Source organism: Lepidothrix coronata, unplaced genomic scaffold, assembly GCF_001604755.1.
Source record: "Lepidothrix coronata isolate B3197 unplaced genomic scaffold, Lepidothrix_coronata-1.0 Scaffold96, whole genome shotgun sequence".
NCBI classification, from domain to species: domain Eukaryota; kingdom Metazoa; phylum Chordata; class Aves; order Passeriformes; family Pipridae; genus Lepidothrix; species Lepidothrix coronata.
The window spans coordinates 506,619-523,293 of NW_016690276.1; the positions used below are offsets into that span (position 1 = coordinate 506,619).

At 40.4% G+C, this 16,675-nt stretch overlaps 1 long non-coding RNA gene across 1 annotated transcript; it reads right to left on the reverse strand.

Annotated features, from left to right (window-relative positions):
- Positions 1-4,777: 4,777 nt before the first annotated feature.
- On the reverse strand, positions 4,778-16,593 carry LOC108500878. The gene is made up of 3 exons (XR_001876044.1): positions 16,436-16,593; positions 15,064-15,211; positions 4,778-5,407 (listed from the first exon to the last, which is right to left on the reverse strand). It is a non-coding gene; the product is annotated as an uncharacterized LOC108500878 (long non-coding RNA).
- Positions 16,594-16,675: the final 82 nt, after the last annotated feature.

Genomic DNA, 16,675 nt, shown 5'->3' on the forward strand with positions numbered 1-16,675 from the left:
TTTGCATGTGCAAATAACGACAGATGCCATAATCATAATGGCAGGTGCTTGTGTGCTCACTTACTTACTAGTATTCATTTATGAGTATGTGTGTGAGAGAAGGCACACCTTACTAGGTATGCTTTCAAAATCGTGGCTCTGATCCTCTGAGAAAGTATTAAGAGTGGGACTGGGTTTCCCATGCCATGCAAACAGAGATAAACACCATTAAGCTACCAAAAAGTCAGAGAAAGAATGTAAAATCATCACAGATCTGGTAATTTTCTAATCACAGGGACTCTTCAAAGAAATATAAACTGAGCTAAAAATTTTCCATCAAATCTGTTTAACTTAAAGAGTTACAGGCACCAGCTTTTCACTGTGGCATATTTTCTTTCGGTGAAACTTTTGTCTCCAAATTAACAACAACAAATACCCCTTTATTTTCCTTTCCCACTTTAAAATAAACAAAACAAATCGTTTTCAAGACTGTGTTTTAAAATATCTACTTCAAATCAAAACTCACAAATATTTAAGTCAGTTTCAACCTTTTCACTGCTGACTCTTACTGTAGATTAAGAAATCCAAATGTAAGTTCCTGCACTAGTCAGCATTAATAAAAGTCACATTTTCACAATTCTGTCAACAAAACACAAAAAGAATTAATGAATTTTACCAAATGAGAATTCAAAGAATTTGTGCATTTAACTACTCCAGTTTGATTCTAAGCTCTCTTTCCTAAATATATGTTAGGTCATGTTTCCCAAATGTATTCAGCCATGTGATATGTAGTACCAGCTCATTCATATCAGATGAAGTGTGACTGGAAATAAAGCTGAATCTTTTTAAGAAGACACAGTCCTTTGCTCCATATTTCCAAACCAAAATAGCCAAGTTCATTGTATTTTTGCTACATTTCATTACTGCTCTTCTTCCTTCTAAGTGAAGACTAATGTAAAGACAATCACTAAAGAAGCAGCAATCATAATACCCTATACTAACTAAATTCAGACTTACGGCTACCCACAGGAGAAATACATGACAGATCCATTGTTCTGTATTAGCAGGATATTGTCCCAGTATATGAACACATGCAAACTTTGAAGGCTTTGAATATTTAAGGCAAGACACTAGTGGCTCATCCCAGTGGGAACCACAGAAAAGGGGAACCTGATTAAATTTAATGTCATTGTCACTTTTTTTTCCATTGCTAAGAATTATATAGGTAGCCATAGCTACCGCACTGTTCAGACACCATGACCACAATATTCTCCCTCAGAGGTTGGCGTCAAGGGCTGAATTATTCACTCCAAGAATGCGATTCATTACTAGATGTGATTCTTGCAGATTAAAAGATTTGTCAGTACATAAAATACATGTACATATTCTAGCAGCTAATTTTAAAATCACTGTTATGCCCTTGCTAACCCCTAGAAGACACCAACTTTTATTAGTATGTTTAAGTTTGGAGCACATTTGCCCCTGCTCTATTGAGAAAGCTCTGAAGTAACTGAGCAGTTTTTTACTGTTTACTGTACAACAAACTATGAAGTTGAAAACTAAGGTAGGAATATGTAGTAGGGTACTTATAGGCACTGCAATTAAAATAAGAATGTTTTTAAACTAGTTTCCTAGAAATGTTTGCCTGCTTGAACTGTCCCTTATCTGTTGTTTATTCTGTCAGGTGAAATCTCAAATAAATATCCTGCTTAACTTTGGAAAGCACATAACTCTGTTTCTCCACTGCTGTTTCTGTTGCTAACTCCCATCTTCCCCAGACTTGCCTCACAGTGCTATTCCTAACTTGGATAGACTAATTAGACTCATTTCCATCCCAAATAACTTCTGTGAGCATGCCTCATTTACCACTCACTGAGTTACATGAATAAAGAAATGTCTCTATCTACGAGGATCTGCCCAGTGTAAAATGCCTGGTTCCTCTAACGTGTTTAGAGAATAACATTTTCTCCTGTATGTGATACAAGTAACCGATTTCATCATTTTTCCTTTTTACTCAGAAGGAAAATTGAGTTCTAAAATAAATCTCCAGCTTATGGTGCTGACAAACTGTAACACCGCAGCAATCCTTTCATGTGTGTCGATTGCTCTGACTCAAAACCAAAGTTTTGCTGGGCTCAGGGATGCGACAATGCCGAGCATGAGACAGGCCCGACCATTAACATTTATGCAACTTGATCTCAACAGGGAAGCCGATGACAGGCAAAGTGGCAGAGCGCCCTATTCTATCCCCCCTAATTGTTTCCAGCAAGTAGTGTATGGCAGGATTATCGTGAAGAGCTGGTAGGTGAGCAGAGAACTGCTACACTCAGGGATTTGCTCAAAAGCTTTGAGTGCCTGGATCTCTGTTCAGAGTCTGTAGGAGGTAGGCAGGATGCTTTCTGCAAATCATGCCATAAAGCTACACAGGGCCTGCAGAGTCAGAGGCAAAATCTGGGAGTGGGGAGAAGAAACATGGATATGAATACTGAATACTTGTAAACTGGTCCATTCACAAAAGTTGACTTTAATGAATGAAGAAAAGAAATGTCTCTTTTTTTAATGAAACTGTGTTAGTAGCAATTATGTTATGCTAGACAGAAGCAAACATTTGTTATTATTTTCCACTAGTGATTTTTCTCAAATTAATTAGTCTGCTATGGTTTCCAGAATGATTTCATATCCATTATCCTATTTTGAATTCAAGAAAGGGCTTTCTAAATAATATAGGTAGTAATTTTTGCACAGTTAATGTTGTAAGTTAGAAATAGGTAATTGAACTATTGTAGCTTCTAAGTTGCCAGAGGCCCTTACTCAAATCAGATATTTTCTCCTGCAAGCAGTTCCTTGAAATTAAGGTGCCTGCTCACAGCAGACAACTGAGCTGAACTAACTTATGACAAATAGTGTGGCCAGGAGGATTAAGGAAGGAATCATCCCCCTGTATTCAGCACTGGTGAGGCCACACCTCAAATCCTGTGTTCAGTTTTGGGCTCCTCAATACAAGAAAGACATTGAGGTGCTGGAGCATGTCCAGAGAAGGGCAACAAAGCTGGCGAAGGGTCTGGAGTAAGTCCTATGAAGAGCAACTGAGGTAGCTGGAGTTGTTTAACCTGGAGAAAAGGATGCTCAGGGGGGACCTTATTGCTCTCTACAACTACCTCAAAGGAGGTTGTAGCGAGGTGGATGTTGGTCTCTCATTCCAAGTGACAAGCAATAGGATAAGAGGAAATGGCCTCAAGTTGTACCAGGAGACGCTAAGATTGGATATTAGCGAGAAATTCCTAATGGAAAGGACTGTCAAGTATTGGAACAGGCTGCAAAGGGAAGTGCTTGAGTCACCACCCCGGAGGTATCTAAAAGCTATGTGGACATGGTTTAGTGATGGACATGGCAGTGCTGGGTTAATGGTTGGACTTAATGATCTTGGTAGTCTTTTCCAACCTAAATCATTCTATGATTCTAATGATAAGGGAGTCAGAGCACCAGACCCTCCATTTAGTAAGACCACAAGCACCACACAACTTTGGTCTCTTCAGAAACTGGAGCCAGTGTGTCTTCCAATAGCCATGCCATTTTTTTAGAGGTAACCCAAATCCCAACAGAAAAGCCTGAATTTGTGCCAGCATGCAGGGGTAGCACTGTCAACAGCTGCTGACCTCCTGGAGAGGTGTGCAATCCTGCTGAAGCATAGTCTGCCCCATGCTGGTGCTCTGGCTGGTCCACCACAAGAGATGGAGTGTGCCCCGCCCCAGGTACTGCTCGAGGTGGTAGGGCTATTTGCCCACCATCTCCCTTTCCCCCCATGCAGAGGGATGCTTGCACTCTGGCAGCCTCTTTCAAATACAGAAGTAAGATAGTCAGAAAGCAAATATTGCCCCAATGTAGCTTAAAGTCAATATTTTGAGCTGCTGGTTGGCCTATTTGATGACAGCCAGAGGTTGGAGGTCACCTACCTGTTGATGACGGCAGCAGGAGCACAGGAGGCAGAGTCAGCAATCTTCCTTGCCATTGTTCAACTAGGTTTGTTTGCAGATTGAGTATGTCAATCACAAAATTCATCCCATTCTCTTCACTGGGAGCTTTCTGCTTGTACAGAAAAGAGGGATATGGAAAATGCCCAATTCTTCTTACAGACAATTTCTATTTTCAGTCCTCCTGAAAAGCATTTTGCCTCTCTTGGAGATTTGTGGGAAATAACAGAGATAAATCCGGAGGTAGCCTGAACGGGATCAGGTTTTGGTGCTAAACACTAAAGCTTCTGTCCACAGTATCAGCGAGAAGGGGATCGCAGGGGCCATCGGTATAAAGCGTGTAGAAAACCGGAGCGACTGCTCTGCTCCGCAAAGGAAGCCTGGCATCTAGTGGACAGTTAGCTGTTGCATCATTTCTGCCTTTTTGGTTAGTAGAGCTGGAGGCTACCTACACACCACCCCAAAACTGGTCCTAACTCTTAAGTTCGTCTGCCTGACCGCAAGGCGTAGTCAGCTCTAGTCCTAATTATGGGAAAAAATTGATCCCAACTCTTAAATCTGACCAGCTGCTACTTAAAAAGTTGAGCTCTATTATAAATAGTTCCATCATGGAACTTGCTGTTGTGCCATACATCCTATTTTCTGTGGGTTATTTTCCCCACAATGAATGTAAACATGTGGAAAAAAAGATGTTTTCCATGAAATCATGCTGAAAACCTGCTCAGAAAGAGAGATACGAGATACAATATCTGTAAAAGGTACTACAGGAAGGACTCACATTATTGTCATTTAATCTCAAATATATTTTTATTAGTTGTTCCAACAAGATGTGACCCCCCCTACATTTCTTCTTTCCTTCCATTTAGAAAGTAATTTGAACTCACATCACTCTCTTTGAGTATCAAGTCAACGTTTATATGCATTATGTTCCTTTCCTATTCTTATTCAGAGTTTATTTGAGGCCAAGAAGCAAGTATGTCATGTTGCATAGCTACTTTGAATAGATTTGTTCCTTTCACTTAAAGCAGTATTTTTCTGTACTTACTCATGTTAAGTTATATCTTACTTTGCACTCAGTCCTATTAAAAATAATAGGATTAATTTTAAAATAAGGTAATATGCAACATTTAGAGAAGGAGAGAATATGATCCATGTAATAATTAAATTTTATTTTTTAATTAATAAAATTGTATTACATTAGGGGGTTTACAGTACTTTAGAAAAAAACTAAAATGAATAGTTTTCTCATAACTAATTCAATAAGACAGTTGATGGACCTAAGCCTCAAAAACCTTAGCAAGAAAATAGGTGCGTCTTTAAGTTGATTTTGAGTGCTTCACAAATGCCAGTGGCAGTTTTCTCCCCCTGGTGGCCAGGAGAATGAGCTTCCTTCGGTTCCTACATCAGCAGCATCCCTGTTCCTCGTTTCCCTCCTTTGGAGCCTGACGACCAGACTTCTGCAGAAAATTAAAATTGTTAGTGGGCCAGCACTTAGCACAGAACTTGTTCTTTGCTATCGATAGCAATGGCAAGAGATTTCTCCAGAGTGGCACTCAAGACATTAATGGAGCAGTAATTAAATTCTTGACATGCAGCTGATGGAGCCTGCCTCGCTCCGGTAAAAAATTCTGTCATAATTAGATTCTTTAACCAAGTAGCCATAGAAAAGAGAAAGGCCTAAGAATATGTATTTTATTATTCTTGATCTTTTTAAAGGAGAGAATGTACTTGAAAATTATTTTTTTTGGGTGAAGCTAAGCCAGAAATGATAAAAATGGTAATGACTTCATGAGTATTTGAAAACTGAGCTGTCAGCATATCAGAAAGTCAGAAAATAAGGCATCACAGTACTTGCTAGGGAATACTTAGCAAATAGCTTATGCTATGTAGGCAACATAATGTGTTGATTTTTCTTCAATGTGTCATGCCAATTAAGAGGTACATTTGTTTTCATCCCAAAAGGTTTATTCTGTTTTAATTGAAAATCTCAACAAAGCCTTAAAATGTGAAGCATGTCTTCAGAAACCCTTATTGACCATCCCCTTTGCTCTGCCCTTCAAAAAGAGGTGAATATAAAGAGTTAGAAATTGGAAAAGCTCTGGAGATTAATTTTGTGTGGTGCCAAGCTCCTTCTGTGCTGATTCTGACAGTGAAAAAAGGACCTTTTTTAGGATCCAGGAACAAACCAGGGACAACACTGTGTTTATATGGGGCCATGGCCCTCAGTTGATACCTGCTGTATGGACTGTTATGTCAGCTTGATTTCCCACCTCTGGGGCCAGAGATGCATTAGCTGGATGATCTCCATGCTACAGCTCTTGGCTTTGCTAGGATTGCAGGAGGAGAAGGAAAATTGCTTGTTTCCATGCTGGCCATGGTTGTCTGTCTGTCCGTCTTTTGAAGTTCATCATTGAAGTGGGGTTGGCAGCTGGGATAAGAGAACTCCTGCCAGCCCCAGCCCTGAGCAGACCAGTAAATATCTGACCTCAGCAACAGCTGCAGTTATGGTGAGGGGCTGTGAACTCTGACTGCACAGCCATGGCCTGTTTTTCCTTTCATCCCTGCACTACAGAGGCAAAGACCATGGTAGGAAGAAGCAGCAGGTACCCAGAGGCAACAATACCTATCTCCGGAAGCTGTAGTTTGGCTCTTCATAGCTTGAGAACCAGTCCCTTATTCAACATTTACCTCTTCCCTCTTTTTGTTCTTACCTTAAAAGCAGGATCTGGGAATTTGGGAGTTTGTTACATCCCTAGTAGTCTAATTACAACCCACACTGTAAATAGGCTCAAACATCATTTTTTCTCATTTGACATATGTACATGTTGACCAAAGAAAACTGCAATGTATTAAAATCAACTGCATGGGCTTGTTCATGTGATATTTTTGTCTTACATGGTAAAAATTAATTAAAAGGCCAAATTAAGGACAGCTTCTATGAGGTCTGCATGACTTTCTGAGTTGTCCCCTGTTGTTCTTATCAAAATTGGACACAAGAAGACAGATTAAGGAACCACGAAAAGCATACTAAGGAAAGAGAGAAAGAGAGAGAAATAGTAATTTTTAAAATGTAGTTGGAAGAGGCTGCAGAGGATCATCCAGTTCTTTCTCTGCCTAAAGGCAGGATCAACTATAACTATGTCAGCTTTGACAGATGTTTGCCTAACTGGTTCTTAAAAGTTTCTAATGATGACGAATTCATAACCTCACCAGATGTTATGCTCTCATGTTTAATTACCTCTATGGTTTGAAAGAATTTCTTAAGCCTAACGCAATCAGTACTTGTTCTGCTTTTCATGAAAATAGGGGACAGCTGTTTCTCTACCTCCTTGCTGTATCTTTACGTGTACTGGAAGACATGTTCTCCTTGGTATTCTTTATATTCAACACGTCCCATTTATTTAACCTTCCCTTAAAGGCCATGACCTAGAGAAATGAGAATAAACAGAGGTCTTCTCTGAACTATCTCCAACCACAATAAAACAAACTGTATGTTTCAAACTGTGTCCCAAACTGGACACAGTTTCCTTGCCTTAGTGAGCACTGGATATAACAGTTCTACTCAAAGAAAAGAGCAGTCTTTGGGATGTACTGTTTTAATACAAACATACATGGCATTTCCAGTCTTCATAGTGGCATGTCCTGTTCTGCTTCTGCAGAAGAATGTTTATGTAGGCTATTTTCTGTCTGTCCTGTGTGGAATGGTGATTTTTGCTGTTGCATAACATGTAATTTCTTTCAAACATGTTCTTCAACTTGCAAGATCACTTTGAATTTTAATCTTAATTTCAATGCAGGACCTCCAGCATGCTTACAGTCCTGTCTTTGTTTGGTGTCATCTTCAAGCTGGGCACGTGCAGTTTGCATCCCCTGACCTGGATGGTAAATACAAGGATTGGACAAAAGCCATGGGAACACATCCCATATGATATATTCTTCTATGCTGACCACTCACTATTGGGCCATTAATCAGTTCTGGTGTTTAATCAGGATTGTGTTTCTGCCATAGGATACCCCAAGTTATTGATATGTCATAAGGACACACTGCAGAAAGCCTTACTGAAGTCAATATATACAACGTTTGCTGTTTTCTCCATGTTCATAAACCTTCCTGCTCTGCTTCAAAACAAGTTAAATTGGTTTGACATTGGATTTTCACAAATCCATGCTGGTTGTTTCTCCCTAGGTGTGTGTGTGGGGCGAGCATGTGGGTGTGCATTAAGTGATTATAACTTCTTGGCATTTTATTGGCATAATAAATCTCTCTCATTGAAAGTGTTTCAAGCTTCAGCTGGTTGTGTCACAGCCCTGAAAATTATCTTTCACCTTAGAGTAAACACAAAATCTCACTACACAGATAGGACGGAAAATTGTCATCCTTCTCTCTCTCAAAAGTAGCTGGGGAAAAAGTAGGTGGATCAGGTTTTATAAATACAATTTGAAAAAAAAAGTGTAAAAATGTTTGGTGCAAATATGTATCTGCTCATGTGTATTTATTTATGCAAGTCCCTGTGATATTGCTTTGATGAGTTACAGGGACAGTTATATGAAATCTGGGCCAAAGAACTTTAATTTCCTGTTCATTTTTACCCTGTCAGTTTATGTACTACACAATGTCAAAAATGCAGCGGTATAGGAGTTACATTACAGCAGTGTAGCCCGATAGCAGTAAGCCAAAAAGTAAGCATGCAAGCACACACTGGTAATGTACCTGTTTCAATTGGCTCAGAAGGACAAAAATACCTTTTGGCATGCACTTTCAAGGTTATGCTCCTTGCAAAATGGTTCCCTGAAACAAAAAATTGATTTATCTGTGATTTGCAAAAAATACGGGAGGTCTCAGCTGCAGGTGGCCAATCCAAGATCCTTGAGAATGATACATGTTCATACACTTCTGACCCTGAGATCCCTTCAAAGTCCTGAGGACTGGCAAACTGATGTCTACAGGATTGCTATCACCTTTGAAACCCAGTTCTTACACTGACTAGATTGTTTCTAAAGCTTGTTATGGTTATTTCTTCAGTCATCAGCTATTGACCTTGAGCTGTTGTTGATAGCCTTACCATACTAGTAGTTCTCCTTGTAATGACACACTCTGAATATGGTATAAATGGAAATTAAAAGGTATTTATAAACAATTGAAACTGCCTTGCTGAAGACCTGTATCTGACTAATAAACTCTGGGCATTTTTTACAATGTAACTTAGCAAATGAAGGTGGTATGTAGAAAAGTGTCTTCAAAAAGCCTTTGTAAGGGTCTCATTCTGGCTCCATTCTCGACTTTACAAAGAGCAACTTAAGCTCACCGCAGTAGCATCCTGAGGTCATCTGGTGGAATCAAACCCTAAGCACATGCCTGGAGGGAGGGTTTAAGATACGTCAAGTTTCTAGCAAGCCAAGAGTTTAGAAACCATTATAGCAGGTTTTGTATTAAAAGAAACATCCCCAGTTATTACAGCAGGTTTTTTAATGCAAAGGTCTATGATATAAAACATGCAAAATAATATCTTAACATTAGAATAATCTTCAAAATGTAATCCAGTGTGCTTCCTGAACTGTGCTGTTATAAATGAATGGCAAAGCTAACTACTATACCGTGTATTTCATTAGTTAATAACACCAGCAACTACTTATAGGAATAAATACTTATGTCCCTTCTTTCATATATTTAGGAGTTCAGGTAAAAGTGATTTTGAGGAAGCTGCATTTTTTCAAATGTATGTAACTCCTTAAGTATTAAAGAAACAGCAACTACTGCTCCCCTTTCTAGCATTTTCTGACCCAATGTAGATTCTAAGTGCTCAGAAGATGTACGATGCCACTAAATCAGGGGTATTGAGGGAAGACAAATTGGGCAGTAGATGATCATCCCTGACTATGCACTATCATGAATGTTTTAAATAATCTAAAGATAGTCTGCAGTCCTGTGGGGAACTCTGCATGAATGATCTGCCGTGGGAGCAGAATGAAATGTGAAACACCCTGATTGTTTCAACAAAACTGGTGTTCCAGCCTTAGGCAGATTTATCTACAATTCAGCGAGTGTTGTAAGGAACAGATCTGGGCAGAAGAAAGTCCTCTGGTATAAACCATAGATCTAAATGTGTTTCACGAAACTAAGCTTTCCACCAGGCAACCTACAAGGCTAGTTTGGACTAGCCTGCTTTCATTACTTGGAACAACAAGAGTAAATGTCAACTGTAATATCATAAGGTCCACACCTTTAAGAGGTATATTAAATGGAAGTGGTACCAATCTTTGTAGCTGCCACTCACAATAAAATTGCGACTCCAACAGGTATGGAAAGCAGTAAAGTTTTGGGGTTTTTTTTGCTTCCCCCGGACTGAATCCTTTACTTAAGTAATAACACCAGTGCTGGTACTGCACATAGTTCAATTATTTCAAGGTCATGAATGGACTCTGAGGAAATATAAAGCACTTTATAAGTAAGATTCACATTTTTCTAAGGAAACGATTTATAAATGTTTCAATATTCTGATAAAATATATGCTTCCAAAATTTTATTTCATAAATAGAAAGTATTTCTTGGAAATAACTAGTGGATTTCTACTCTTTGTGCAATCAGCAATAGATTGGGCATTATTCCTGTCGATCAGTACATTTAGCATGTGTCAGGAGTGATTCCTGCTGTGTGTAGGAAAGCTCATAACAATCATATTACATATGAAGAGCAAGATACAGAAACAATGAGGAAAGCCTATCTAAGTATGCAGGAGCATTAGTAGGTGACACCTGGTGAAAGAATAACTCTGCTGGTGTAGGCATGAGCTTGCTCTGTGTCCCTTCCAAGACCTTGCATACAAAGGCCAGAGGTGATGCCCAGGTGAGCTCGACAATGCAAATACTTGAGTTTGCACTCCTAACATCAGTACATTACCATGATCCTGCAAGGCACTAAGTGCTAAGGCAAATTCTCAGCACCTAAACAGTCCAGAAGTGCCCTTCGGGATTTTCCCCAAGAGTCAACATGGCATCTTCAAATGACTGTAATCTACTACCATGTTGGATTTTTTTTTTACTACTGTTACATTTACTTCTGTTTGGCTGCTGCAACATTTAGCCCAGTTTCCTAAGAAGGACAAGCTTCCAATCAGGCAAATTCTCCTCTTGATCCCCACAAAAACTTCTGAAATGAACACTCACATTTCAACCAAATTTGAAAGACAAGCAGAAGTCCTTACAATAAGCAGAAATTCCTTGGAACTGACACTCAGAGACAGCAAGGCAAAACTTTTCTGTTCCACAATCGGTTGCTCAGAGAATACAGCACATGCTATGGGGAGGCAGCTTTCTTTGCTGGGTGAGGGTGTCATTAAGGACTTAAACAGGGAGAGAAAGGAGGAGCTGAACGGCAAAGACCACAATTAATAGGAAACCAAGCTTCATTAACTCTACTGTTACCAAATAGAGTTGTTTACCTTCTCACTGAGCAATTACAAAGTTAAACAATGGCATACAAAGGATCAGGACTGCTTAAAATGCACGTGAGCTTTTGCAGGAGGAGGGCAGTGCAGCTTGGAAGGGTGGCAAGTTGTGCATATCAGGCTTGAGCATGCTGCCATTTCAATCTCTAGAGAAATAACCACCATCTTTACTGGTGCAGAATCCATATAATCTATGATTAAGTACTGAATCATATTACTTATTTCTTCTGGAGCATCATGCTGGAAAACGATTAACCTCAAAATACTAAAAACCCCAGCAGAAGTATCATGGATGCATAGTTTCTAAAAAGCCACAGCCATTTGAGAGCTAGTCAGATTTTTGAATATGTTTAACGTCATTTCTGAGAGAGTATTTACCCAAATTAATGAAATGAGTAACGAGCACAGTGTCTGAAATTCTACACTCAAGTTTCTCTTGTTTCTTAATCAAATACACAGAAACACAAAACCAGCAACTAACTACTTCAGAGATGTAGAGAAAAGTAAACTGTGGATTTTTTTACAAGTAAGACAAAAGAATATGTATTTTCCATAAGATTAATCTTGAAATAATAGCACTTGAAATAAACTATTTCAAATAACCTCAGATAAAAACCCAAAAGATACTGGGATAACACTTTCCTAGAAAACATGAACAGCAGTAGACACTTTTAAAGTATCCTCATACACACAAAAAAATGAGACTCACGTAAAGTAATACCAATACAAAATCAGTCATACTACAAAACCAGTCTCATCCTCTTGTTCTTCCCCAAAGGGTGTTCTTCTTTATTGTCTGCTGAATAGAAGAAGCTGACAATTCAATGGACAATAAAAAGGAATACCCCCTTGGGGAAAGGAGAAAAGAGGCAGCTCTGGGACAGTTCCGACCTGAGGTTTTACTCTGCAATCACGGTGCAGCTCACACAACAAAATAGTTTGGATATTTATATATTTAGGTATGGTGAGGTGGCTACAGCAACGTCATGTACTATGTACAACTCTCATTGCTTTTTCGGCTGCAGCTGAACTAGTTTCAACACTTAAATAGATGATTATTTATTAATAATAATAATTATTATTATAGAGTAAAAACCCATCTGCATTTGACAACTTGTCTTGTTGCTCAGAATTTATAACAAAGCAGAAACACCTTCCCCCTATGCTGTACAGTATCTGCGTGCAAGGCCCAACAGATGTGCTGTAAGGACCTATATATGTCACAGATTCTGTTGCTTTTATACCACAGTAAAACTTCAGTGTGTTCTCTTGTTGTAGTCAATGGAGACCTTCCCCTAATGCAAAGCAGCACCCCCGCGAATATTTCTTGAAGTGACAGGGCAAAAAAAGGGCATGAATCAAAGGCAAAAGAACAATAGTTGAAACAATAGAGACTTGTTAGGAATGGCTGCAGACACATTTTGCTTTGGCTCATTGTTTACTAATAAACAACAATTTTACTACTTTGTCACTACTTCACATAAAATGTGGCTTTTCTTATCCTGACATATTTCACCTCCTATTATCAAACTCTTAACATTGAATTTACTTCTACTAAAGATAATGCAAATTCAGTTTGCATCAATATCTAAATGAGTAATTTCAAACTGATGTTGTTTTCTTTTGCTTCTCTCTGTGTTGAGCCATTATTATATATCACTACTCTATATACCTCCACAATGATCTCAGAAGTCCTACATACCATCTGGTATGCTCCTCTATCACTGGCATAGCAACAGAACTGTAGCTTAAGTAAAAACAAGTAAAATTTAACAGCTCTAATGTTGCATGTAAAAGCAATTCTGTATATAAATAGATTCTTTTCAAATTTCTGCTACCATTCTTCCAGAAAATCTCACAAATCAGCCTTCAAAACAATAGCAGACAGCAATCTGTCAGTTCTTCAGTAAGCAGGAGCTTAATGGTGTCATTAGCACCTCAAAAAAGATGCTTTGCCTGCCTTGCTTGCCAGGAATTCAGGATAGCTTGTTAATAATACTAATATCTACCAATTACTTAGTCTTTTCAAGTTCAAAGCACTGTAAAAATATAAAATAATCTGCTGCAGCACTTTCTAAATTCATGCTAATTCCTGTTAACACAATGCTTTTAAAATCTGACATATTCTGGAGTGTTGAATTTAAGCCCTTTTATTTTCATTGTTTTCTTATCTTGAACTTGCTTTCTCTCCCAGGTTATGGAATTCATGTCTCTTTTTCATATTATTTTTCCCCCAACACTGGTGTTCCTGACTGCTTTGTTGAGTCGCAAATACAGACGGACCTGAGCATATGATCCCCTTTCTCCAGTTTCATCGTTCTTTTCTCAGCTTTTCTAATATTACTCTTTCAGCTTTGCAGCTTCACAGCCCATATTTCTCTACATTTATCATCGCTGTTTTGACTGTGTCCTCGAAGTCAGTCAAACAATGTGACTTGAATCTATCACATGTATAGTTTGTTATCCCCTCCTCATGGGAAAAAGCGGTCTAAGTCTTGTCAGTGTTCTTAAACTTCAGATGCTTATATGTGTTTCTATAAGTTTGTGTGAGACAAGCACATTAGAGGTGCTAACAGCAGCAGAAATGCTTTGCAAAGAAGCTCACCAGCTTTGCGATGGTTATCAGGTCCCAGGAAGGAGCTAAATCCAAGTGATAAAGTGAAAGGGTCCTCATGGTCCCTCGTTTTTCCTCCTATAGGCCTCACCCAGCTTAACTTCTGATGTACGTACAAGGTGCTTTATTCCCATTTTGGGGGTAACTTGCCTTTTAAGTGGGTGGAATTTCAAGTTGGTACTAATCTGAGCGTGTTCTGACAGGCAAAACCCTGTCCCATTTTCAGACTGACCTGCTGTTTGCATGAAAGCCCTTTTCATATGTTGACAGTGAGTCTAGCCCGGGAACTCCCTCCTCAGAGGATAGCCTCAGAGGATAACCTCAGATGATCTCTGAACTGCACTGTGCTGACACCAGCCAGTCTGCAAATCCACCTGTGCCTTGGCATCCACCTCTGCAGGGGAAATCTGTCTTCTCTTCCATTTACACATTCAGCTGCCACTTCTTTGAATTTGGGATTAGCACAGTGCAGATTCCAACAACTTTCGACTCATCTGTTATGTAAATATTAGATTAATATTTGATTTGGAGGCAAGGCATCTTCACTGCAGCTTGATTTGTCAAATGGTTCCTCCAAATCATTTTGCTCCTAAAAGCTTACCTACCTGCTCAGTACTGAGTTTTATTTTCTTGCTTTAGTGGAAACCCTGATGACAAACTCCTGAGGCTGGAGTAAGAGGAGACACTACTCAAATGTGCAAGATAGAAAAGCCTTTTGAAACCCATACCACTTCTCCCTGCCATTTGCCTGATGGAAAAGGCGGGAGAATTGGAATCAGGCACAAATGAGTTGAACTAGTTGCTTGTACTGGGTGAATGCCACCACTGAGCACCATGACATGTTGTAAAATGCACAGTGCCAAAGACAGCATCAACCAATGCCCATGAGAATCACCTTCAGAAAATCAAACTTCATCATCATCATCATCATCATGATTTAGTAGGAGGTAGCCAAGCCCTAGAGTTGCTAACTGCTGGTGATAGAAACTGATTTGGATATAAAGGAATTTCCAGGCAGAGGTAACATATGTATAGGTGGCATTTCTGGACGTACCTGGATCACCTCCAGCTTTCAGGACGAAGCCAGTTTGTCAGACAACACAGTGAGCCCTGCCTCCATGCAGCCTGGAAATAAGTTATGCTGACAGTGGCACACAACCTCGTACAGCACAGTCACGATCCTCGCTCGGCAGTTTGGGTTGCTGAAATTTAAAAGGCAAATAACATCAATGGTAAAGGAGCTGTCTGTGAGCCCAGCACTACAGGGCTGGCACGATGGATGAGGAAGTGGCTTTTTTGGTTGTTTTTCCGTTAGCCAGCACAGTCACTGCAGAATGTTTTTAATAGCTGCTGCACCTGGCTCCCTGGTATAATACTTATTCATATCTGCCAGGCCTTGAAACACTTTATTTCACAGGTGGCTAGTATTTGAAGGGCACATGTGTAAAGGTAGTTTCGGTACCTCTCTGCCACTTCAGTATTTAAGGCCACCATTTCAGCCCTGGCAAGGTTCTCTGTGCAATGCCAGGTAACCTCAAGGCCCTTTGCCTGTGCAGACCTGGCTGCACGTGCCCTGGCATCACACGGCATGAACTGAAATCCCGACTGGCAGCAGGTCCTGACCCAAGACTTCAAAAGGAGATGTTTTTCCATCTGTCCTGCCAAAGGTGAACAATCCTGGAAGCATGTTGAGGAACCTAAGCTGAAAACTGGCCTAAATCCACACCTGGGGGACAGGATGCCATCCAGAGGGATCTGGACAAGCTCAAGAAGTGGGTCCATGGGACTCTCATAAGGTTCAACAAGACCATGGGTTAGGGGCAACTCCTGATATCAATACAGGCTGGGGGATGAACAGAATGAGAGCAGCCCTGCTGAGAAGGACTTGTGGGTGCTGGTGGATGAGAAGCTGGACATGACCCAGCAATGTGCACTTGGAGCCCAGAAAGCCAATTGTGTCTTGGGCTGTATCAAAAGCAGCATAGTCAGCAGGCCAAGGGAGGGGATTCTCTCCTGTGAAAAAGTGCTGAGAGAATTGGGTTTGTTCAGCCTGCAGAAGAGAAGGCTTCAGGGTGACCTAATTGCAGCCTTCCAGTAGCTGAAGGGAGCTACAAGAAAATGGAGAGGGACTATACAAGGGCTTGTAGTTTTAAATTAGACGTTAGGAAACAATTCTTTACTGTCAGGCTGGTGACACACTGGCACAGGTTGCCCTGAGAAGCTGTGGATGCCCCATCCTTCGAAATGTTCAAGGCCAGGTTGGATGGGGCTCTGAGCAACCTGGTCTAGTGGAAGGTGTCCCTGCCCACGGCAGAGGATCATCAAAATCTTTTAAGATCCCTTCCAACCCAAAACATCTTATTATTCTACGGTCCTGTGTTTTGGGGCTCCAGATCTTTTATAATGGTTTATTCACGGTACCCCACCCAAAGTTTTGAATTTCGGAGTGGGGCGGCAGGGTGTGAATACACAACGGTGTGCTATTAAAAGGGCACTCGTGCGGTGCCGGGGGCTGGAAGGTACAAATCCGGTTTGTCACGGTCGCAGCGGCGAAGCCCCGCGAGGCTGCGGGAAACCCAAACCCCGCAAACGGCGCCAGCTCGCGCTCCCGCCCCCACCCCTGAGGGCAGCGGCTCGCGCCGCTCTCGAGGGAAAACGCGCGAAGG